This window comes from Capricornis sumatraensis, chromosome 2 (genome assembly GCF_032405125.1).
Source record: "Capricornis sumatraensis isolate serow.1 chromosome 2, serow.2, whole genome shotgun sequence".
NCBI lineage: Eukaryota > Metazoa > Chordata > Mammalia > Artiodactyla > Bovidae > Capricornis > Capricornis sumatraensis.
Window position 1 is genome coordinate 65,298,822 of NC_091070.1, and position 25,682 is coordinate 65,324,503.

Consider the following 25,682-nt stretch of genomic DNA (forward strand, 5'->3'; position numbering starts at 1 on the left):
TTGATGGGAAAGGAGAGACGATGAGGTGTTCAAAGGAAATCTGTGAAAGACAGAAAACGCTTGTAAAGGATAGTGACATCTGGGCTTCTTCAACCTTCACAATGCAAGGCTAAGCAATACTGTTTCCAGACCCATGCACTGTGGTTCAACCAATGGGCCTGTGATTTCCCCCACCCTCCTGGTGAAGGGGCTATCAGGAGCAAATCAGAAGACCATTTACCTACAGAGAGGAAATTCCTGACAGGGAGGGCACTAGAAGAGACTCCTATGGTCCCAGAGGCAGGTCCAGTTCCCCTTGCCGTGGCCTCTGAAACTAAGGGCAGTTCCCAGAGGCTTTGCTGGGAGGGAGAAGCCACAGTAGGTTAGTTCCCGCTGTCACTCCTCACTGGTAACTCTTCACAGCCCCTTGAACAGACTTGAAGCATTGTGGCCAGACAGTGCACTCCCCCAGCATTCCTGGAGCAGAAGCACAGTACACCCGCCCTGGGACACACCCAGGAGCCAGAAAGCAAGGGTCCTGTGACAGGGGCCAAGAAGGAGCTTCCCGTGTCTGTCAGCCCTCCCTTCTCATGGCATTTGAGAAGTGCTGATTTTGCAGTCTCTGACTGCCTTGCTGAGCCTTCATCCATGTGTTCAGGGACTTGGTGGGCCATTAGGCTTCCCCAAGGCCTCCAAGAACATTGCACTTACAGAAAAGGCCACAAATAACCATTATTAATGTTTTTTTCCAGCTCCTTAGAGACTTTTTTCTGTGCATGTACAAACATACAGTTTTAACAGAAATGTGATTACCATGCACATTTCCTACAACTTGACTTTTTAAAAAAATATTTATTTGCCTGCATCATACCTTATTTGCATCATGTGGGACTTGTCATTGCAGGGTGTGGGCTCCTCTCTAGTTGTAGTGCATGGGCTCCACAGCATGTGGGCTCTGGTGCTCGGGCTTAGTTGCCCCACAGCCTGTGGGATCTTAGTTTCCCTGCCAGGGATCAAACCTACGTCCCTGCATTGGAAAGCAGATTCTTAATCACTGGACCATCAGGGACATCCCATACATCTTGATTTTTGGTTGTTGGTCCTAAATTTTAGGACCTCTGGATTTTAGCTTTAGCCTCATCCATTCCTTGTTATTGGTAGGCCTCTGACCAATGTTAATCGTCTATATTCTTCAGGGTTTCTCCCTGGCTTAGTGATTCTAAGTGTCTTTCAACCTGTAGCTCCTTTAGAGAAGTTAGCATGTGATACACCCAGGATGCCTTGAAGACAGTTCTTTTCAGCACTTGATAATAACTGACAATAACTGACTCATATCCTAGTCTGACTTACTGTGACAAGCCCTTACTCACATCCTATGCCCAGAAATAGCACATATGGTTCCAGCCAGTCGGCCAGTCCCTGCCACCCTGACAAACAGCAGCTGGTACCATACCATGCTGTGGCATCATTGCTGGTTGGGGTCACCTAGTTGACAGTTTCAACATGTTTACCCTGAAGAATGTGTGCTGTTTTAAAGCTGCTTCAGCTTTAATTATTGCAAATAGTGCTGCATTCTCGCACATGTTCCTATCTGCTGCTGTCGTCCCGCCAGCTCGTAAATCATAGCCCCACCTTTGCCAGTCCTCGATGTCAACATTGGATGAGCATCAGAGACAAACTGTGACCCCGCAGAACATTTGAAACATCCACCATTGACCTTACTAGTGAGACTTTGCCTCCGTGACAGATGTTTCATCTATGAAAGAGAAAGGGGTGGCTGTCGCGCCTCCTCCCTGTCCCTTGGTGTGGTTGATGCATTAACCTTTGGCAGGCAGAGTCTCATCAAGCAGGTCCCTCTTACACATGTATATCCTCAAAGGGTATATTCATAACAGCAGTATGAGAACAGCCACCAGAGGTTGAACCCTTGCTGTGTGTCTGCACGGTGTTCTTCACTGAGGATTTGCTAAGCTAAACCTGCATATGGTCATGCATAGACAGGAGCCCAGCCCAGAGAACCACTCACCCTCACTTCTCTGGGGATGCTCAGCCTAACAGAGTTTGTAAGAATTCCTTCCCCAGTGGCTGGGCAGGTGGGCGACCAGGCTTGACAGCTGGGGAGTGGACAAAGCAAAAGCTATTAAGGCACCACTTTTGGAGAACAGGCTGGGGGTACGCATGCTTCAAGCAGTGGCTGCAGGCTGACACTGCTGTGTGGACCCCATCCACCCTCTAGCCTGCAGGCTGTGCAGCCCCAGATGGGCACATGCTGGGCAGACCATGCAGCTGCAGGAGGTGATGAGCATGGGGTGATGGCAGAGCACCCCCACGAAGACCTACTGACTACATCACACTCAGAATTCTCCCATCAGCATGGAATGAGGCAGATGGTGGGTGGGGCAGTGGAACCTAGTGTTGCTTTGCTGGTGGTCAAACAGGGACGGAGTGACCTAAGCTAGGAAGCTGACTTCATCATCATTGGTGGTCCTCGGGTGCCCCCAGGGCATTGCCCAGGTACCCAGAGTTCTGGGAACCAGATGGCCCAGTGGGAGTATATTTCCAGGAAGGAGTCCTGAACCTGGGGTTTAGTCATGTGCCTCCCCTCACCTGTGGCTCCCTTCTTCCTTGTTCATTCTTCTCTCTTGTGCCATCATAAGCCTACATCCTTTCTACTCTGTCGAGTAGAGAGAGCAAGTGTGATTCCCAGGAGGACATGGCATTTTATTCCCATTGCTCTTCTCTTGGCCAGAGTCAGAGGTGACCAGGAAAACAGTTGACACTGCTGCATGATGATTCATATTTTGGGGTGTTTGGTTTGAGGCAAAACATGGCAAACTCACTCTTATGCTAGAAGTGATCTTTACCAATTGGAATGTGTCCTAGCACAGCATTCTCATCAGCAGAATATTAACATGGACCCTAGAAGTCAGGTCCTGCTGTATGACCCAGAGTAAAACAAGAATGCAAGATCTGTGTTGGGGGAAATAAATATCTAGATCTCTGCCTTGGTAGCTCTATAAATAAAACCCATTAGAGTCATTGATTTGGGAGCAATTTTTAACATATTACTTACAATTGTGATGTTTCTCAGCTTGATTATAGTTAACAGAAAATCTTAAGGAAAAAAAAGGGGTGACCTTAGATACTAACTTGTAGCTTTCTTGGCTGACATAGAGAATTCTCATCAAGCAGGAATTAAAATACTCTGCAATCAGTGTGATACACTATATTAACAAATTGAAAGATTAAAAACCATATGATCATCTCAATGCTGCTGCTGCTACTGCTACTAAGTCACTTCAGTCATGTCCAACTCTGTGTGACCCCAGAGACAGCAGCCCACCAGGCTCCTCTGTCCCTGGGATTCTCCAGGCAAGAACACTGGAGTGGGTTGCCATTTCCTTCTCCAATGCATGAAAGTGAAGTCACTCAGTCGTGTCTGACTCCTAGCGACCCCATGGACTGCAGCCTACCAGGCTCATTGGTCCATAGCATTTTCCAGGCAAGAGTACTGGGGTGGGTTGCCATTGCCTTCTCCAATCATCTCAATAGATGCAGAAAAAGCCTTTGACAAAATTCAGCACCCATTTATGATTAAAACTCTTCAAAAAATTGGCATAGAAGGAACCTACCTCAACATAGTAAAGGCCGTATATGATGAGCCTACAGCAAACATTATTGTCAATGGTGAAGAACTGAAAGCATTCCCCCTAAGATCAGGAACAAGACAAGGGTGTCCACTTTCAGCACTATTATTCAACATAGTTCTTAAAGTCCTAGATACAGCAATCAGAGAATAAAAAGAAATAAAAGGAATCCAGATCGGAAAAGAAATAAAGCTCTCACTGGAGATGACATGATACTGTACGTAGAAAACCCTAAAGACAGTATCAGAAAATTACTAGAGCTAATCAGTGAATTTAGCAAAGTTGTAGGATACAAAAGCAATACACAGAAATCACTTGCATTTCTATATACTAACAATGAAAAATCAGAAAGAGAAATTAAGGAATCAATCCCATTCACCATTGCAACAAAAAGAATTAAATATCTAGGAATAAACTTACCTAAGTAGACAAAAGAACTGTACACAGAAAATTATAAGACACTAATGGAAGAAATCAAAGATGACATAAGCAGATGGAGAGATATTCCACGTTCCTGGGTAGGAAGAATCAATATTGTGAAAATGACTATATTACCAAATGCAATCTACAGATTCATTGCGATCCCTATCAAATTACCAACAGCATTTTTCACAAAACTAGAACAAAAAAATTCACAATTCATATGGAAACACAAAAGACCCCAAATAGCCAAAGCAGTCCTGAGAAAGAAGAATGGAGATGAAGGAATCAACCTTCCTGACTTCAGATTATACTACAAAGCTACAGTCATCAAGACAGTGTGGTACTGGCACAAAAACAGAAATATAGACCAATGGAACAAGATAAAAAGCCCAGAAATAAACCCATGCACCTATGGGTATCTTATTTTTGACAAAGGAGGCAAGAATATACAATGGGGCAAAGACAGCCTCTTCAATAAATGGTGCTGGGAAAACTGGACAGCTACATGTAAAAGAATGAAATTAGAACGCTTCCTAACACCATACACAAAGATAAACTCAAAATGGATTAAAGACCTAAATGTACGACCAGAAACTATAAAACTCTTAGAGAAAAACTCTGATATAAATCAAAGCAAGATCCTCTATGACCCACCTCCTAGAGTAATGGAAATAAAAACAAAAGTAAACAAGTGAGACCTGATTAAACTTAAAAGCTTTTGCACAGCAAAGGAAACTATAAGCAAGGTGAAATGACAACTCTCAAAATGGGAGAAAATAATAGCAAATGAAACAACTGACAAAGGATTAATTTCCAAAATATACAAGCAGCTCACACAACTCAATACCAGAAAAACAACCCAATCAAAAAGTGGGGAAAAGACCTAAACAGACATTTCTCCAAAGAAGACATACAGATGGCTAACAAACACACAAAAAGATGCTCAACATCACTCATTATCAGAGAAATGCAAATCAAAACTACAGGAGATATCACCTCACACTGGTCAGAATGGCCCTCATCAAAAACTCTACAAATAATAAATGCTGGAGAGGGTGTGGAGAAAAGGGAATGTTCTTGCACTCTTGGTAGGAATGTAAATTGATACAACCACGGTAGACGGTATGGAGATTCCTTAAAAAACTAGGAATTAAACCGCCATATTATCCAGCAATCCCACTCCTAGGCATATACCCTGAGGAAAGCAAAACTGAAAGACACATGTATCCCATTGTTCATTTCAGTACTATTTACAATAGCTAGAACATGGAAGCAACCTAGATGTCCATCAACAGATGAATGGATAAAGAAGTTGTGGTACATATATACAATGGACTATTACTCAGCCATAAAAAGGAATGCATTTGAGTCAGTTCTGATGAGATGGATGAACCTAGAGCCTATTATACAGAGTGAAGTGAGTCAGAAAGAGAAAGATAAATATCGTATTCTAGTGTATATATGTGGAATCTAGAAAAATGGTACTGAAGAATTTATTTACAGGACAGCAATGGAGAGATCCAACTAGTCCATCCTAAAGGAAATCAGTCCAATATTTTGGCCACCTAATGTGAAGAACTGACTCATTTGAAAAGACCCTGATGCTGGCAAAGATTGAGGGCAGGATGAGAAGGGGACAACAGAAGATGAGATGGTGAGATGGCATTGCCAAATCAATGGACATGAGTTTGATAAACTCTGGGAGTTGGTGATGGACAGGGAGGCCTGGCGTGCTACAGTCCATGGCGTCGCAGAGAGTCAGACATGACTTAAGTGACTGAACTGAACTGAATGGAGAAACAGACATAGAGAATAGACTTACGGACATGGGAAGGAGAGGAGAGGGTGAAATGTATGGAAAGAGTAACACGGAAACTTACACTACCATAAGTAAAATAGATAGCCAACGGGAATTTGCTGTATGACTCAGGAAACTGCAACAGGTGCTCTGTATCAATCTAGCAGGGTGGGATGGGGCGGGAGATGGGAGGGAGTTTCAAAACGGAGGGGATATATGTATACGTATGGCAGATTCATGTTGAGGTTTGACAGAAAACAATAAAATTCTGTAAAGCAATTATCCTTCAATAAAAAAATAAATTTAAAAAATATTCTGATGTGTATCTAATAATAATTTTATTCTACAGAAATAAAAGCTACCTAAAATTTCTACAGTTTTTCTAAAATTCTTAATTTTTCTAAGTTCTTTTCTTGAAGCAGGTGGGTGAAATCTGACCAGGTTCACTCCTGAGAATATCCATTGCCCTGAAGATGGCATCCAGATTTTTGATTCTATGTGATGAGAAAACAGCATTTATCCACATATCCTTATTTTCATTCCCAATCTCTTGCTATTCCAGCTCCTGAACTGTTTGCTTCCTAAAGTACTGTCTATGTCATGCCAAACCTAAAAATCATCTAGGATTTATTTTTGGACCCAGCGTGAACACAAATGTGTTCCCAACTGCATGGTACAGATCTCTGGGTTCTGGCTCTAATCATGATGTCCCTGTCTGATGAGGAGAAGACTGGGAAAATTCTCAAGTGGCAGCTGGTATGCTTGTTCATCTATTTACACCTAAGTATTTGGAAGGTGCGATGTCAACAGCGAGTAATTGTGGTTTCTGAGAGTGTGAGGTTTTGTATAGCCTTCAACAGATTTTGACTTTGATAACAAAAATAGTACAATTTTCCCTTTATAAAAAATGTAAATAACTCTAGAAAAAGAAAAAAACTCTGGGTCTGAATTTTCTAGCAGAAAACAGATCTACTAGCAGGTCGGACCTAGGACGTAGAACCAGTGGCTTATCAAATGAAAGTCCGAGTGCCACTTCTTCTAATGTTTAATCTTCTCTCTACAAGCCTTTCTCTTTATAAGTCAATGAATAGAACTGAGAAGACAGTGAAAATTAGAAGGGCGGAAAATGTCCTGCTAGTAAAAGCAATCAACAGTGATGATGCATGAAACAGAAGAGATCTAACCACACTTCAAATAACATAACAGGGAACAATATTAGCTTCACAATCGTTGATTAATGTCTTAATATTTACACATAGACATCCTTATGTCTTCCTGATTTTGGCAGTATAGTAAGGAAAGCCTTCAAGAATTAAAAAAGGGCCTCTGAATACTAACGGGTACACGTGAGCAGGCTGCCAACACAGCGGAGGTACCCAAACATAATAGCACAAAAGAATTGACAGAATGTGAAACAGGGCATGGAAATCCAACTGGTAATTATTAAAGGTGCTGAAAAAATAGTGATGATGAAAACAAACTGTGATCAGGGAAGTGCAAACACACCTACTTGACACATTTTTTGAACTTGAAAGACAAAAGACCAGATTCTGAAGGCTGCCCAAAACAGGAGAGAGAACGTTTGGAGATGTCCTGATAAGAATGACTTCTGCTCTCTCTGCTTTGGGAACAGGGAGCATGAGTGCAAAAAACACACCCGTACACAGAGGAATGAGTCTTTTCCCTTAAAAGAGTGACGAGACCTGGAGCCAGATGTTAGCCAGGTCTGCCCGAGCAAAGGTCCTTCTAAGAAGCACCTGGAGAGCTGAGAGCTGGAGGTCGAAGAGGCCAGCGGCTCCCAGGGTGGGACAGAGGCAGCAGGTGCAACCTGTCCTTCAAGTAGACCGCACAACCCGAGGCCGAACTTCATGGGGAGTTTCTGAGGGGGCCTGCTAATGCCTGCCAAATACCCACTAGGAGAAGAAGTTCAGGCCTTACTTGTATAATGTTATAAATAACCGAAGAAATAATAATTCAGTAAAGGGGGAGGCAAGGGAGTACCCTTCTCCTTTGTTCTGTTCGCCACACAATACAGACACAGCTCAGGACCGTCCCAGCATCTCAGACGTGGCCACCTGAGCTCACTGGCCATGTGACCATCATTATAGGTGCGGCTTGTGTCCCCACCTTCCCGTCCTGTAGTTCTTACAGGATTTTTTTTTTACCCCAGTTTTGTTGAGATAGAATTGGCATATGTCATCATATAAGCTTAAAGAGTACCACATAATGATTTTACTTACATATGTCATGAAATGGTTACCACAATAGATTTATGGAGCATGCATCATCTTATATAGATACATTAAAGAAATAGAAAAATTTTTTCCTTGTGATAACTCTTAACTTTCATTTATAGCATATAGCAAAATTAATTATCTCTACTGTGTTGTACATTAATCCCTCCCTAGTAGTTATTTATCTTACACTTGGAAGTTTTTCCAGTAGTCATGTGTGGATGTGAGGATTGGACTGTAAAGAAAGCTGAGTGCAGAATTGATGCTTTTGAACTGTGGTGTTGGAGAAGACTCTTGAGAGTCCCTTGGACTGCAGGGAGATCCAACCAGTCCATCCTAAAGGAAATCAGTCCTGAATATTCATTGGAAGGACTGATGCTGAAGCTAAAACTCCTTTGGCCACCTGATGCGAAGAACGGACTCACTTGAAAAGACCCTGACACTGGGAAAGATTGAAGGTGGGAGGAGAAGGGGATGACAGAGGATGAAATGGTTGGGTGGCATCACCAACTCAATGGACATGAGTCTGAGTAGACTCCAGGAGTTGGTGATGGACAGGGAGGCCTGGCGTGCTGGAGTCCATGGGGTTGCAAAGAATCGGACATGACTGAGCAACTGAACTGACTGGAAGTTTTTACCTTTTGACTGCCTTTATCTAATTCCCTCTCCTCCCACCCTGGTATAGGGTTTCTTGATTTTTTGTTGTGTTTCTGGGGTTTTGGCTTTATGACTATTCAAACTCTGTTAGCTCCTCTCCCTGTTCCCTGGGCTCCTCCCAGCTTTAGGGCATCCGCAGGCTTCATCAGCATGCTCTTATACCTTCACCCTCGGATCCAGAAGTTGAGTGGTTAGGACTCAAGGTGGAGCCTTGAGGTACTCCAAAGAGAGACCACCCTCTACACTGACAGTGTTTCATTAATGAACAAATTCAGTCAAGATGCAATGAGCTCCTCTGTGCCTGGTACTGAGCTGGGAACTGGGAGCATAAAGAGGAACAAGGTACCAGGTACCACCCCTGTCCTGGAGTTGCTTCAGCCTGGTGTGGTCATCCAGCCAGTCACTGATGTTCCTGAATTGTTCTAAAAGAAAGGTGTCACCTAACATAGACAGTTATTATTCGTTCAACAAACTACTGGCAAACAAAAACCCCACCGAAGATGGTCATGGTGTCTGCTCTTATGGAATTTACATTCTGATGGGAGAGTAAGACAAGAACAGCAGGTAAACAAAGTCATTATAAATAGTGGTGAGGCCCGGAAGGAAACAGATAAGGCATTGAGCTCAATGGAATGGGATGAGGTGGGAGGGCTACAGTCTCAGAAGGTTGGGAGGCCCAGTGCCTGAAAGTTCAGAAGGTGCCAGCCTTGCACAGTGGGGCAGGTCAAGGTTTCGCAGGTTTTGGCTGACCATATTGTCCATTCAGGTGTTTTCCACCTGTTGTATAAAGGAGATATAAAACAGGAAAAAACTAGACTTTCAAGCATCAGATACTCACACATGTATTTCAATTCCTGCATAATCATGTTTTTTCCTGAAGCTTTGTTTATAACCTACATTACTCAGTCTGTAAACCCAGAATCAAACAAATTGCTTTCCTAGGTCCACTCAAAGGATTGAAGTCCCTGTAGGCTGCCCTGTGTCCTTTAGCAGGAAGCGCATGGGCAGGAGACTTCTGGGTTCCAGTTTAGCTCAGCCATTTACCAGCCATGCAGCCATGGGAAAGTTGTGAGTCACTCTGGGAAATGAGGGTAATAATAGTACCTACTATTGTGCTATGCTGGTGTAACTGAGTTAAAACCTAGAAAGCAAAAAATAATACCCAGCCTAGTACATAGTAAGTGCTTCATAAATGCTGCTGCTGCTAAGTCACTTCAGTCGTGTCCAACTCTGTGCAACCCCATAGATGGCAGCCCATCAGGCTCCCATCACTAGGATTCTCCAGGCCAGAACGCTGGAGCGGGTTGCCATTGCCGTCTCCAGTGCATGAAAGTGAAAGGGAAGTTGCTCAGTCATGTCAACTCTTCGCAACCCCATGGACTGCAGCCTACCAGGCTCCTCCGTCCATGGAATTTTCCAGGCAAGAGTACTGGAGTGGGGTGCCATTGCCTTCTCCTTAATAAATGCTGCTGCTGCTAAGTCACTTCAGTCATGTCCGACTCTGTGTAACTCCATAGACGGCAGCCCACCAGGCTCCGCCATCCCTGGGATTCCTAGGCAAGAACACTGGAGTGGGTTGCCATGTCCTTCTCCAATGCATGAAAGTGAAAAGTGAAAGTGAAGACGCTCAGTCGTGTCTGACTCTTAATGACCCCATGGACTGCAGCCCACCAGGCTCCTCCACCCATGGGATTTTCCAGGCAAGATTACTGGAGTGGGGGTGCCATTGCCTTCTCCATAATAAATGCTAGCTTTCATCATCTCAATGTATTGTTGTTGAAGGCTGAGAAGTTTTCAAAGGCTGCATTTAATCAGCCTTTTCTGTTGGTTGATATTGGTTTCTTGCCTCTTAAAGTCTTTTGTCTCAGAGTAGGGGTAATTTTTGTCAAGTTATTTGAAATGCAGAGTTTGTTCAGGGACTGAATATACTATTTTTTATTGTTTCTACCTTTTCCCCATGTATCTCAATCATTTTATTGATAATTACCTTTTAAAATTTGAAATCATATCTCTCTGAAAGTAGAAAAGGGACAACATTAATTGATCATCTGGTTTAAAAAAAATTTAGTGGAAAAAGAATTTTTAAATAATGAACAGATACTGTATGTGTGATCTTTTTGGCACTCCTTTATTTTAGAAGTGATGGTATAAAAATGAATGAATAATATAAGGGGCATGCTAGAGATCAGATGGTGCAATGATGAATCTGCCTGCCAGTACAGGAGATGCAAGAGACATGGGTTCTATTCCTGGGTCAGGGATGATCCCCTGGAGAAGGAAATAGCAACCCACTCCAGTATTCTTGCCTGGAAAATCCCGTGGACAGAGGAGCCTGGTGGGCTACAGTCACAGAGAATCAGACACAACTGACCAACTGAGTACACACACAGTACACACAGACTATTCATTCAACACACATGTATATTGATTCCTACTGAGTGCCAAGCACTGTCCTGGGTGCCAAGATTCAAAATGAATGAGGCACAGGCTCCAGTCCGTGTACTGACACTTGGCTGCAATAAATGGACTTGTGTACAAGCTTGTGTACATTCCTGTGCGTTACAGGAATTCTGATGAAGAATGGGAAGTAGCTGTCAGCGAAGCTGCGAAGGGAAAAGGCTCTTGTTCCCCATTTAAAAAAAAGTTTTGCATTCTCTCTCTCTCTTTAAACAGTTCAGTGGGCTTTATGTGTCTGTGTGTGTGGTACATTTACTGAGTTGTACAACTATCACTACAGTGAATTGTAGGACATTTTCATCATCCCAAAAAGAAACCTTGACTTTGTTAGCAATCATTGTCCATTTTTCTCCCCGAGACCCTGGTAACCACTAGTCTACTTTCTGTCTCCGGATCTGCATCCTCTGAACGTTTCATATAAATGGAATCATACAGCATATGGCCTTTGTGTCTGGCTTTGTTCACATAGCATAATGTTTTCAAGGTTCATCTGTGTTGAACAGTGCCTCATTCCTTTTTATGATTAAACAGTGTTCCACTGTATGGCTGTACCACAGTTTATCATTCAGGAGTTGATGGACATTTGGGTTTTTTCCCACATTTGGGGCTATTTTTAAAAATGCTGCTATGATCATTCATGTATCAGTGTTTGTGAAAACATATATTCTTTTTTTCATGTTCTTATATCTTTTTTTAGTATAAATTTATTTATTTTAGTTGGAGGCTAATTACTTTACAATATTGTATTGGTTTGCCATACATTGGCATGAATCTGCCACAGGTGTACATGTGTTCCCCATCCTGAACCCACCTGCCTCCCCATCCCATCCCTTTGGGTCATCCCAGTGCACCAGCCCCGAGCACCCTCATTCTCTTGGGTATAAACCTAGAAGCAGAATCGCCTAATCATATGGTAACTCAGTAGTTAATGTTTTGAAAAACTGCCAGATTGTTTTCCAAAGTGACTGAGTCATTTTCTGTTTCCACCAGTAGTGTATGAAGGTTCCAATTTCTCCACGTCCTTATCAACATTATCGTTTTGCTTAGAGCCCTCCTTGTAGGTATGAAGTGGTATTTCACTGTGTTTCAATTTGCATTTCTCTAATGGTTAATTATATTGAGCATCTTTTCATGTACTTTGTTAGCCACTTCTGTATCTTCTCTGGAGAAATGTATGTACAGAGCCATTGCCCATTTTTTAACTGGATTATTTGTCTTTTAATTGCTCAGTTTTAGGTGGCACAGTGGTAAAGAATCTGCTTGCAATGTGGGAGACCCAGGTTCGATCCCTGGGTAGGAAAGATGCCCTGGAGAAGGGAATGGCAACCCACTCCAGTATTCTTGCCTGGAGAATTCCATGGACAGAGGAGCCTGGCAGGCTATAGTCCACAGGGTCGCAGAGTTGGGCACCACTGAGTGACTAACACTACTGTATAGCCTATGTACTAGTCAAACATATGATTTGCAAACACTTTGTCTCATTTTCTGGATTGGCTTTTCACTTTGTTTATGGTATAGTCTGAGAAATTCAAGTTTGTAATGCTAATGAAGTCTAATTTACCTATGTAAATTTTTACTGCTTGTGCTTTTGCCCTAACCCAAACTTATGAAAACTTACTCCTGTATTTTTCTAAGAGGTTTATAATTTTAGCACTTACAGTAAGTCACTGTTCCATTTTAAGTTAATTTTTGTATATGGTGTGAGGTTGGGATCAAGCTTGATTTTCTTGCATGTACATATCTAGTTGTCCTGGCACCATTTGTTGGAAAGACAATACTTTCCCCCATTGAATTGTCTTGGCATCCTTATTGAAAATCTGTTGGCTATAAATGTGGAGGTTTATTTCTGGACTCTCGATTCTATTTCCTAGATCCATATGTCTGACCTTACGAAGTAGCTCTTCTTGATCATGTGGCCTCCAGGTGAGTTCACCAGCCAGCAAAATCAGGGCCTTTCAGGATGAGGTGAGGATAAGGTGAGGTGAGGTGGCACTCTTACCACAGTACCTGTCTGGTGCACAGTCAATGGACAGATAACCTGTCTGCCCTTACTATTGTTATTCCCTTCCGGACAGCGGGAAGAGGTTGTAAGAATGGAAGATGTCTGAGCTCAGGGCCCTTTAAAGTAATGTGAGCTGTGCATATGGTGGAGTGTGTGTGTCTGGTGACTGGGTTTATCCTGGAGGCTGAATGGGAACACTGAGGGGTATGTGGTAGAGGATGACAGGGAAGAGAATTCTGTAGAGTAGAACGTATGCCCACAGGCTCAGATCATGAACCCATTTTCATATTTAGAGCTTGAGCTCAATGACTTGTCTCTGAGCTTTGTTGGAATTTGACAACAATTGAAAAGTATGCATCCCCAGGGCCTGGGGCTGACTGCTAATGATTTGTTGGCAGATCCTGTTTTCTGGCCAGAGCTGAGGCCAGTCTGAGGTTGGGTTGTGAGGTCCTGGACATCACTTGCTTCTTGGGCCTCCAGCAGGAAATCCTGATTTCTTTTTGTTTTGGGGAAGTTTGCTGACAAATACATTCGGGGCTCCGTTTCCGCCGGTGCCACGGGAAATTCCACACTACGCATGTGGCTGCCTCTGCCCCTAAAGTGAGCACGTCATCACCGTGATTCAGAATGGCATTCACCAAGCCTGGCAAGATATTTTTACTTTTTGTTGATATTTTAAATGCATACTTGATCATGAGAAAGGGTTACTTCTATCCAAACTTTAAACCTACCTAGATGTTTAAATGAAAAACAACTTTTTTTTTTTTTAGTAGAGATTGGGTACTTCTCTTCACACAGAGAGCAACCCATGATCATAAAATATTTCATAGACCTTGGGACACAGAGATTAATCAGAGAAAAGATTTGCTCCTTACTCTTCTGAGTAGTGATAATAGCTGACACATGGTGCATTGTTAAGTGTTTTCCATATTTTTTAACTCATTTGCTCCTCACAGAAGTTCTGTGAGATAGGAACTGTTATCCCCTTCCATAAGAGAGAAGACTGAGGCACACAGAGGTTAAGACCACAGTTTTACAGCAAATGTGGTAACTGGCCTCAAAAGATGCCTTTTGCTCCCACCGCTGCCAACCAATGCCTTCACACCCATGCCTTCCAGTATTCATGCCCTTGAATCTGGAATGGCCTCTGGCTCACTTTGTGATTAGTAGAATTCAGTGGAAGTGATGCTTTATGACCTCCTGAGTCATAAGAAGCCCTGAAGTTCCCACTTAGAGCTCTTGGGTTGTGTGTTCTGGAGAAGCTAACCACTACCTAAGAAATCCAACTGCCTTGAGACCACCAGACTGTATGGGAAGCCCAAGCTTGTCACATGGGGTGGCCAAGAGTCTCAGACTGCCTCCAACTGGCCCAGCTGAATTGGGAGCAAAGCCGTCATGAACGACCAGCCCGGCTGAGCCTTCTGATCTTCAGCCCCAGGTGCCGTCTGACTTTCACCTCATGACAAACCCCAATCGAGACCCACCCAGCCAAGCCCAGTCAACCCTCAGATGGGCTGTTAACAATAGAGGGCAATAACATAAATTGGGAAACATCCCTGCCAGTCTGTCTGTCTGTCTGTCTCACACACACTGAGAAGACAGCACTGGGGGAGGGTACCACGTTGAGTGTGTTTCCATATAATTGGCACTTTCCCCTGCACACAGCAAATCTCCTGGGTTTTTTCCCTTTAGTGGTTTTTGATCGTGGCCTTTAGGAAATATAGTGCACACTGCTCTGCGTTCTCATCCAAGGGACAGTGGAAAGGGGAAGAGGCTTCCTTATGTGGAATGTCCGCCCTGCACCATGCTCTGCTAGGTCCTCTTGGCTCCACCGTGTCCCCACATACCATGTGTCAGGTGACTTAGTCTTATCAGCACCAAGGTAGAACCTGCCGCTGCTTCCTGAAGCATAGAGGGTAGAGGGGGGTTGGCGTAGATGGATGGCAGATAAAATGCAGAGCAAATGGAAGTGACATGAAGACTTGAAGGAAACAATCACAGAGTCCCACAGCGGTGGTCCTACTTTAGATGGGAGGTGAAGGGAGGTCTCTCTGAGGAGGGAGCCTTTTGGCTCAGGCCTACAGAATGGAGGGACTGGCCCGGCAGAGAGTTGGGAAAAGGGCATTGCAGGCAAAGGCCAAATGGAGCCGGCAGGTCGGGGAAGGCTGGAGGCTAGGGAGTGGCCTGGAGGTGATAAGCAGTGCCTGCTGGTAGAAGCTGCTGGCCTTAGGGAAGCATGTAGATTTTATTTTGAGAACTTTTTCAGCCTTCTCTTGAGTGCCCAGAAGAATCTGTGAACAGCCAGCGGTTCTCGTTGTTCAGCCTGGCTCTGCCGCTCGGTTTCTGTGGCTTTGTTTGGTTGGTTTTCTCTTCTCTCGCTGCCAGGCTGGCCCTTTCGTTTCTTCTGTCATACCCGTTCTCAGGTGCCCTCTGTCCTCTGCTCCCCTTCTGCCCTATAAATGATGCACTGAAGCCTAGAGCTGTGATTCTCAGGCTCCAGGGAACTTGTTAAAAGACTATTTCCCAGCCTCAACTACAATTGGGGGCATCTGATGTGGGACCCCCAAAACCTGCATGTTCAGGCCTTCTGGTATAGGAGGTCCCCATTTTGAGGAATCTGGGATATCACTGAGCCTTCCCCCTCCTATATGCTTTGCTGATCGATTAGTCATGTCTGACTGCAACCCCTTGGACTGTAGCCCACCAGGCTCCTCTGTCCATAGGATTTCCCAGGCAAGAATACTGGAGTGAGTTGCCATTTCCTTCTCCAGGGGATCCTCCTGACCCAAGGATCAAATCCGTGAGTCTACTGCCTTGAAGGCAGATTCTGTACCACTGAGCCACCCGGGAAGCCCCTCCTATGCGCTTTGCCACCCCCAAACCAAGTGAATAGTCACAAGCTTGGAAAACCTACCAACATGGACCTGAGCTCTGTTCCGCATCTGTTGCCAGTGTGAAAGAACAGGGCAGAGGATGTAAATGGTGCGGGGCGGCCTCTAGGTGGGTGAGAGGCGGCACAGCACTGGGCCAGGCTCTGTGACCAACCAGCATCCTCCCAGGTGAGGACTTAGACAGGGAGCAGAGGCAGCTTCACTTCACAATGATCACCAGGTAACTGGGTGACTCTGGGCTCATGAGCATCTGATAGGGACTCGGCCTAATGCTGCTGTCCTCTGCCTATTCCTTTACTCCACGTAGGAGCACCCCCAAACTATTCTAGACTTCTGTGGAAGTCAAGATCTTTAGGAACCTCCGAGAAAAATTTGTTGTTGTTCAGTCACTCAGTCGTGTCTGACTCTTTGCTACCCCACAGACTGCAGCACACCAGGCTTCCCTGTCCTTCACCGTCTCCCAGAGTTTGCTCAAACTCATGTCTGTTGAATCAGTGATGCCATCCAACCATTTCATCCTCTGTCACCTCCATCTCCTCCTGCCCTCAATCTTTCCCAGCATCAGGATCTTTTCCGATGAGTCAGCTCTTCACATCAGGTGGCCAAAGTATTGGAGCTGCAGCTTTAGCATCAGTCCTTCCAGTGAACATTCAGCATTGATTTCCTCTACGACTGACTGGTTTGATCTCCTTGCTATCCAAGGGACTCTCAAGAGTCTTCTCCAACAGTTCAAAAGCATCAATTCTTTAGCACTCAGCCTTCTTTATGGTCCAACTCTCAGCATCTGTACATGACTACTGGAAAAACCATAGCTTTGACTAGACAGACCTTTGTCAGCAAAGTGATGTCTCTGCTTTTTAATATGCTAGCTAGGTTTGTCATAGGTTTTCTTCCAAGGAGCAAGCATCTTTTAATTTCATGGCTGCAGTTACTGTCTACAGTGATTTTGGAGCCCAAGAAAATAAAGTCTCTCACTGTTACCATTTTTTCCCCATTTATTTGCCATGAAGTGATGGGCCCAGATGCCATGATCTTAGTTTTTTGAATGTTGAGTTTTAAGTCAGCTTTTTCACTCCCCTCTTTCATCTTCATCAAGAGGCTCTTTAGCTGATTTTCAGTTTCTGCCATTAGGGTGGTGTCATCTGCCTATCTAGAAAAAAACAGATTTTTTAAAGACTGTCATTTGTATTTTCAAATATTCAGTAACATCACTGCTATAATGGGGACATTCTTGTTATACAGGCTTCATCCCTAATGTTATGTGTGCAAAAGGTCTCTCCCCTGTCACTGTGTCCCTATGGGGGCTGGAGAGTAGGAGAGATAGATTGTAATTGCAGGATTCTGAGCGGAAAAGCAGTAAACACTGGCCAGGAACTTTTTCCATTTCCCTGGCTCTGGCACTGACCATCTGGGTGACCTGGGCAAGTTATTCTGTCTTTGTGAGACTTAGTTTCCTGCTCTATAAAGTGGGAGAAGAAGTGCTTTTCCTCACAGGGTTAGAACTGAATAATCGTGCAATACCCAAGTGCTCCATAGGCATTAGCTCTGAAGCATGTAGTGGAAACACACTGAAAATAATGGTGCTTTCAGGGAGTCTTTGTTTTCCATTGCTATGGGCTCTGGATGAGACTGACTTGGGCTCACATCCCAGCACCCCACCTCACTGTGGGGCCCTCTGAGCCTCAGTTTATACTTATATAAAATGAGGAAACCCCCCACTCCAGTTGTTTGAAGATAAAGTGACATAACATGTACAAGCCGTTTGACATAGAGTGGTGCTGAAGAACTGGTGGTCTTGTTCATTTCATGGAACTGGAGTGGTCTCCAAAAGACCCACCAGGATCCCTGGTCAGCTGGGTGGTGGCTGAGTCCTGGGACTTAGGCAGACAAGTACCTTGCGCTTCCAGGGACCTGAAAAAGGAGAGGGAGGGTAAAGGAAATATTTGGACTTAACAGGAGAGCTGTGGAAGGAGTACAAGGAGAATGCAGACGCGCATGATGTTGGGGAACCTGCTGCAGAGAGTGACCAGAGGGGGTGTCCTCTTGTGGTGAGGGCCCCCGCTCTTGCCACTTTTCCAATTCTTTTTGCCATAATCCCCTTTCTGGTATCTGGGGATATTTCCCACATGTGCCATGATACAATTTCCTGTGGAAACTGCCAGTTCACCTGGATTCTTTTTTGTCTCTTTCTCAAAACCATCCTGTTTGAATCCAAATCATGATTGAAAGCACAAGTCAGACCATTTATTCCATATGTCACCTTTCTGAAGCACTCTTCAGAAGTACCACCATTCTGTGTGGATGCGTGTACGTGTTGGGATGAAAAAGTCAAGATACAAAAAGTTACATGGTGAAGAACATCTATCACAGCCGCATCCCCAGGTCCTTTCCTAGAGAGAGTAGCTACAGCCTCTTCCTCTGAGTGCGAGGGTCCTCTGCTCACTGCTCCACATTAAGAGTTTTCCACTTGGTGAATCTTGGAACACATCCATGTTGGAACCTTAGAGCTATGTCCTTCATATTCCATCATAGAGCTGTGCCAGAATTAATAGCTGGTGTCCTTTGGATTGGTGGCATTGGGGCTGTTTCTAATCTTTCAATGTTATAAACAGTGCCACAGAATACAGACAGCTTTGCATATATAGTGCAAGTATATACAGTCTGTGCAGTCATGGAACTGTAAGATACACTCTTAGCAGTGGCATTGCTGAATCAAAAGGAACTGTGTTCTTTTTACTGTGTTAACTGATGCCCAAATGCCTCTCTAGAAGGTGTGCCTGTTTACATTCTGGCCAACAATTACAAAAGTGCCTGCTTCCACACATCCTCCCCAATTTAGGGCAATACCAATTTTTGTTCTTATCTTTGCATTGTCTGCTAGGTGGATGGCATATTTTATGTTTACAAATCTTCTCAAAGAAGTTCCTTTCTGGAAATATTTGACCATTTTGAAATACTGTTGGTAACTATTAAATACATAAACTCTGATTTAATAAAATAAGTGTATCTTCCTGGTGGCTCAGATGGTAAAGAATCTGCCTGCAGTGTAGGAGACCCAGGTTAGATCCCTGGGCTGGGAAAATCCTTTGGATAAGGAAAAAGCAGCCCACTCTAGTATTCTTGGCTGGAGAATTCCACGGACAGAGGAGCCTGGCGGGCTGCAGTCCATGGGGTCGCAGAGAGTCAGACACGACTGAGCGACTAACACTACTGCTAATATGGATTCACACGGTTCCCACTGGCTTGATCTGTCTTTCTATCTGTGACAGAAATCCAGAAATAACTATCTCCGAATAATGGTTTGGCTTTCAGAGTGGGTTATCTGATAGCTTAGTTGCTGGAGCTGATCTTCATGACTGGCTGTCGTCCAAATGTTCACAGAACACTCATTCAACGCTGGGAATGTTTAAACGGAACAGGGCAGGGCAGGGGTTGAGGGCGGAGGTCACTTTGCAAGTCATTTGTTGATCCGAAGTTGTCACCCTCCGGGTTTAACATCTCTCTGTGGAAAATTATGACGTGAAGAAACATTGTCTCTTTGTCCTTCCGAACCACAAAGTGACAAGATGCATTGTCAAGGTGGAAGTCTTGTAAGTATTTGGCCTCATCATCCTTGGGTGGAGTCTGTATACCATTGGCATTTTGCCTCAAGAAAACCCAGTACAACTACAAACTGCCTCTGCCTGATTTATAGACATATTGTACGAGACCTTCTCACCTGAGGTACACAAAGCCCACTTGAGAATGAGGACGGGACGACTTCCACGTGGATGACACACAGTTCCTGAACTCTATTAATTATAGTATTAGAAGGTTGAATCTGATGACTTCTTCAGTATCCTTGAAAGTCTCAAATTCTGTGACTTTTCTTCTGTTAATTTATTTCAGCATAGAGGTGTTTGGAATTAAATGACAAGGAAATTACTCTTGAAGGGCAACTAACTGCCCCTATGGAAACATGCAAGGACCTTCAAATCAGCCCCAAAATGCCACAGCACATGAGTCCAGTGAAATGAACATAATAACATGAAACATGTTACTTGTTCATCCTATGCCCTAGAGTTAGTCACCGAATATTCCTGTAACCATCCAGATGGTTTTACATTCTAATGCTGATACTAGAACTTGATGCTACCTTCTATACAGGCACTAAATTGATTTTCCTGAGAATCTGACTTCTTGTTTCAGAAAAGCTTAATGTTCAGAACCATCGTATATATCTTTACGATGTGAAGGAATCTATATTGATCATATAAGCCCTCTGATAGATGTAGAAAGTGAGAGCAGGCACTGAAGCAGCTGAACCAAGCTCCAAGACGCGTAGGTTTTTCTTAACAGATTTTCCCAAGATCTCTCTCCAGCAAAGAGCCTCCAACGGCATGTACTACTGCTGTCTTTTCCTAGGGCGCAGATCTGCTTTTTAACCTAATTTTTCACCTGGAATGGAAAGTGAAATATGAAACCCAATTTTCCCTTTGTCTTGGCCACGTGACCAGGAGAAGCCTCGTTCGCTGAGCTATCTGTTCAAGTGGAGCATTTCTTTGTTTCCTGTCCACCCATGTGCTGTGATTCCGTGATGTCTGGGGTCTTTGGGGTCATACAGCACTGTCTGCCTCATCGTTATCTTTACAACATCCCCATAGGAAGGAGAGAGAGGCTGTGGGGCTAGCTTGTTTATTTTAGGAGGAAACAGGCACAAAAAATAAATTCACAAGGTATCGGACTAAATCCCAAAGGGAGAGGAGTGGGGAGAGAGCTGGGGGATAAACAACACCAAGCCCATCCCAGGACATGCTCGGTCCTTGGTTTAATTTAAATAGTGGTGTGTTTAGTGGCCAGACCAGGCACAGGGCGGTGGAGAACTCTGTAACTGTGGGGCTGTTCTTGTAGCCAGTTACATTCTCCAAGAGGTGACCATTAACGTCTGAAAACTGAGGGGGATACACCTCCTCAGAAAGGTGACTGCTGTATGCAGATGTAGGGGCTCCACTGATGGCTCAGTGGTAAAGAACCCGCCTGCCAGTGCAGAAGACGCAGGAGCCTCGGGTTCAGCCCCTGGGTTGGGAAGTTCCCCTGGAGCAGGGAATGGCTATCCACTTCAGTACTCTTGCCTGGAGAATCCCGTGGACAGAGGAGCCTGGCGGGCTGCAGTCCATGGGGCTGCAGAGAGTTGGACACGACAGCCCAGCACGAGCATGCAGGTGTAGGTGCTGCAGTTCGTCTTCTCAGAGAGGCTTGTTGGATCCAGGGAGGGGTTTAATATCAGCTCCCCCAATACCCAGCAGGAGCCTGGACGCCCCCCAGCCCTTCACCCCCACCCCACCCAGCCTGTGTGTCTGGTCAGCTGGGAGGAGGGGGAAGCCCTCTAGAGAAGAGAAGCGAGGCGGGGAGGGCAGCAGCAGCAGCGTCTCTACTCACCCCACCCCAGTGTGTTCCCCGCTGCTTCACCCCAGTGAAGCGGGGCGGCCTCTGCTCACAGCGAGTTGTGTATTTACAAAGGCATCGCTTCACTCCCTGCGTTTCCTGAGATGGTGATATGCTAGAAAGTGCTAGAAATCCAGACCTTAATTTTGTAAACACCAGTGCAGAAGGAAGGGAACGCCCTCCTAAATGATATTGCTAACCCAGTCATACATGGACCAGTGATTTTGTCCATGCTTATTTTTTTCTTATTACAAAAATATATTTTCATCACAAAACCCTTAAAAACTACTTTTTAGACGACCAAAAAGAAGAAAATAAAAATCACCTCTAATCCCACCATCCTGGTGTATGCACGGTGCAGTGGGTAAAATTGCAGGCTTTGGGATCAGCATCCCTGGGTTTGAATTCTGGCACCCCTGGGAAATAGCTGTATGACCCCGGGTAAGTTGTTTAACCTCTCTGACTCTCTGTATCCTCACCTGTAAACGTGAACATGTTGGTCACTCAGTCGTGTCCGAGTCTTTGTGACCCCATGGACTAGAGCCTGCCAGGCTCTTCTGTCCATGGGATTTTTCAGGTAAGAATACTGCAGTGGGTTGCCATTCCCTACTCCGGGGATCTTCCCAACCCAAGAATCAAACCATGGTCTCCTGCATTGTAGGCAGATTCTTTACCACGTGAGCTACCAGAGAAGCTCCTGTAAAAGGGGGATAATAATAGTACACGCTTCACGGGGTTGTTGTGAGGATTACAGGGGATGATCTTCATGTGAAGCTCTCCTGACAGTGCAGGAATGTTAAGAGAGCTCAGTAAATATTTATTGCAATTCTTTATTTATAGCAGTCACTCTGCATCCAGCCCCAGTAACATTTTCAGAAACAGCCTTTTCCAGTTGCAAAGTAAACTCATCCTGGAAACAATACAAGGACTCCTTGCACATGTTTAATTGAAGTAGCTGTTATTGTTAACCGAAGTGACTATTTTTGAAAATATACATTTAATACTTGAGTGACCCCTTAGACAACTGATGTTTATTTTGAGATGATTTGTACTCCCTATAATTAGTAACAGCCCTTTTTTAAGACACTCACAGCGCTATTTAAGCAACTAAACCCTTGGACTTGCTAAAAATTGTTATGCTTCGTATTTAAAGCAATTCACTTCATTAAACCAAATTTATTTTATTGTGGTAAGAACACTTCCCATGTGATCTACCCTCTTAAATTTTTAGGTGTACAGTATTGTTAACTACAGACAGGGTTGTACAGCAGTTCTCTAGAATGTACTCATCTTTCCTTGTGGCTCAGCTGGTAAAGAATCCGCCTGCAATGCAGGAGACCTGGGTTTGATCCCTAGGTTGGGAAGATCCTCTGGAGAAGGGAAAGGCTACAGTATTCTGGCCTGGAGAATTCCATGGACTGTATATAGTCCATGGGGTTGCATAGAGTCGGACACGACTGAGCAGCTTTCACTTTTGAAGGTTTTTGCCCTTTGCTTAGCAGTTTCCCCTCACCCCAGCCCCTGGCTGTCAGCAGTCCACGCTATGACTCCAAGTCTGTTTTAGACACCTCATATAAGTGAAATAATGCAGTTTTTGTCCTTCTGTGACTGGCCTATCTCACTTGGTATAATGTTCTCAGGGCTCACCCTTGTCACGCGTTATTCCAATGCATATATACACCGCATTTGCTTTATTCATTCATCTGCCAATGGGCTTTTAGGCTGTTTCCTCATCTCAGCTACTGTGGATTATGCTGCAGTAACATGAGCGTGCTAACATCTCTTTAAGATCCCAGTTTAAAATTCTTTTGAATAGATACCCAGGAGTAGGATTGCAGGATCATATGGTAGTTTTGTTTTTAATTTGGGGGGGAAATAAATGGATCCCCTGGAGAAGGGCATGGCGACCCACTCCAGTATTCTTGTCTGGAGAACCCCATGGACAGAGGACCCCGGTGGGCCACAGTCCATGGGGTCCCAAAGAGTGAGACCCAACTGAAGCAACTTAGCACAAACTAGATTTAGATTTCCTGAGCACCTGCTCTGTTCAGTGGTGGATCCTGGGTATACAGTGGTGAACAGGTGAGGGGTGAAGTTTCCCTTTGGCGTTTCTGTCACACAATCACCAAATAAATATATCATCATAGAGAGTAAGTGCTCCACAAGAAAAGTCACTGGTGCTGGAAGAACAGATCACAGGGGAACAGATTCAGGTAGTGTCAGGTGTGCTGCAGTGGGCTTTTGGACTCCAGACGTGATGACAGTCTCATCTAGAGCCCGGGCTGTGGCAGAGAACAGACCCTCTCGGGAGGCGGGGGCATGCTGCTCTGCTTGGGTAGGGGAGGCCTCCTGGGGGCGTGGGTGGTTGGAGATGGGAGAGAGGGAAGGCGCTCCAGGCAGAAGGGAAGTTCTGGGCAGAGTCCTGGGCTTGGCCGGCTGGTCGGGAAGCCTTGTCCACCCCAAGAATGGCACTAGCAGCAAGGGCAGAGAGAACCATTATCTTGTATTCTTTCATTGACACCCGTCTTGATTAAAACTCACGTAATAGGAAACTTGGCTTTGGGAAGTAACTGAAACATTTTTTTCTGTTGTGCTATTAAAAATAGTCAGTCAAATTTGCTTTCTTGGGGTCCCCGCCCTGTGTTTACCTGAGTCTGGGGCCACTGTCCTGACCTCAGATGCCATTTCCTGGTGAGGCTTTTCAGCAAGGACGGAGACTGTGGTCTCCACAGGGCTGTGACGGAAGCCCCCTGATTGAGTGGAAAGGGCCCCTTCCTTCCTGCCTCCTCCTTGTTCCCAGAACGTGGAACCAGGAATGTCAAGCTGGGATCTTCCACAGGACAAAGTCTCTTTCCCAGCTCCGAAAGCCATATAGCTGTGGGGTCCTTTTGCAAAAAGAGAAGCTGTACTTTTAAACAATTGAACTGATTACACCTCTGTTTTGTTCCAGACTATTACAAGTTCCACTGGAACATCTTACAGAATTGAAATGTCTGTCATTGCACATCTCCTCTAGGGGCCTGGTTTTAGTTCAGGTTCCACTACCTGCTAGCTGTGTAACCCTGGCCAAGTGTCTTAAATCATTAAGCCTCGGTTTCTACACCTGTGGACGTGCTCAGTCATGTCTGACTCTTGCAACTCTATAGTCCCCATAGCCTATAGCCCTCCAGGATCCTCTGTGCATGGAATTTATCAGGCAAGAATACTGGAGTGGGTTGCCGTTTCATCCTCAAGGGGCTCTTCCTGACCCAGGGATCAAACCCCCGTCTCTTGCATCTCCTTCATTGGCAGGCAATTCTTTTCTAACTTGCACCACCTGGGGAGGACTGATAACATATTTAAAATATATTGAGTACCATGAAGACAGTTCTATTGTTCTATTGAATTTTATGCTCTCCACACACACTCACACATGTGCATGTATATACCCTACTCCTACAGGCATGCTCACTTGAGGGTATGCACTCACACACCCAGATCTGTGTGCCCTGGGCCTTATTGCATTCTGTGCAGCTGGAACTGAATCTCATAAACTCAGAGCATTCTCGTCCCTCGTCTGTCACGATGAAAGACTTTAAGCACTTTGGCCATGAGGCAAGACACTGTGAAATTCACGACTCTCAAAGTTTCAGTGAACAAGCCAGATTTTACATTAACTTTTGCGGTTAAGACTGTTGGAACTATTGCTAAATCCAACTCCATACATGGCCAGATTCGTGACATAGTTCCCTTGAACAGACTTCAACTTCCTGGTCCACTCAGCAGTGTGTTGAGATGTATATCTTCAAACAAGTTCAGCAACCTTGGATTTTTTTCCTTTTTTCCCTTCTCCCTTTCTTTCTCCTTTTCTTTCTTTCTTCTTTCCAGCCTTCTGTCCATCCTTTCTTTTTCTTTCTTATTTATTTTTACTTTTTAAGTCAGTTTTATAGAAGTACTACTGCTGCTAAGTCGCTTTAGTCGTGTCCGACTCTGTGTGACCCCAGAGACGGCAGCCCACCAGGCACCCCCATCCTTGTGGTTCTCCAGGCAAGAACACTGGAGTACAGTACAGTGCACTCACTCTAATTGTACAGCGTGCTGAGTTTTGATGAATTTGCAGATTTACTCCTGTACTCATGTTTCTTGCGTAACCACCCCCATCTTCTAGAAACAGAAACTGTACATCACCCT

At 44.6% G+C, this 25,682-nt stretch overlaps 1 protein-coding gene across 1 annotated transcript in view; it reads left to right on the forward strand.

The window, feature by feature from the left end:
- The window catches only part of EHD4 (EH domain containing 4), an 84,435-nt gene that overhangs the window by 32,202 nt on the left and 26,551 nt on the right, over positions 1-25,682 (forward strand). The window lies entirely within an intron of this gene.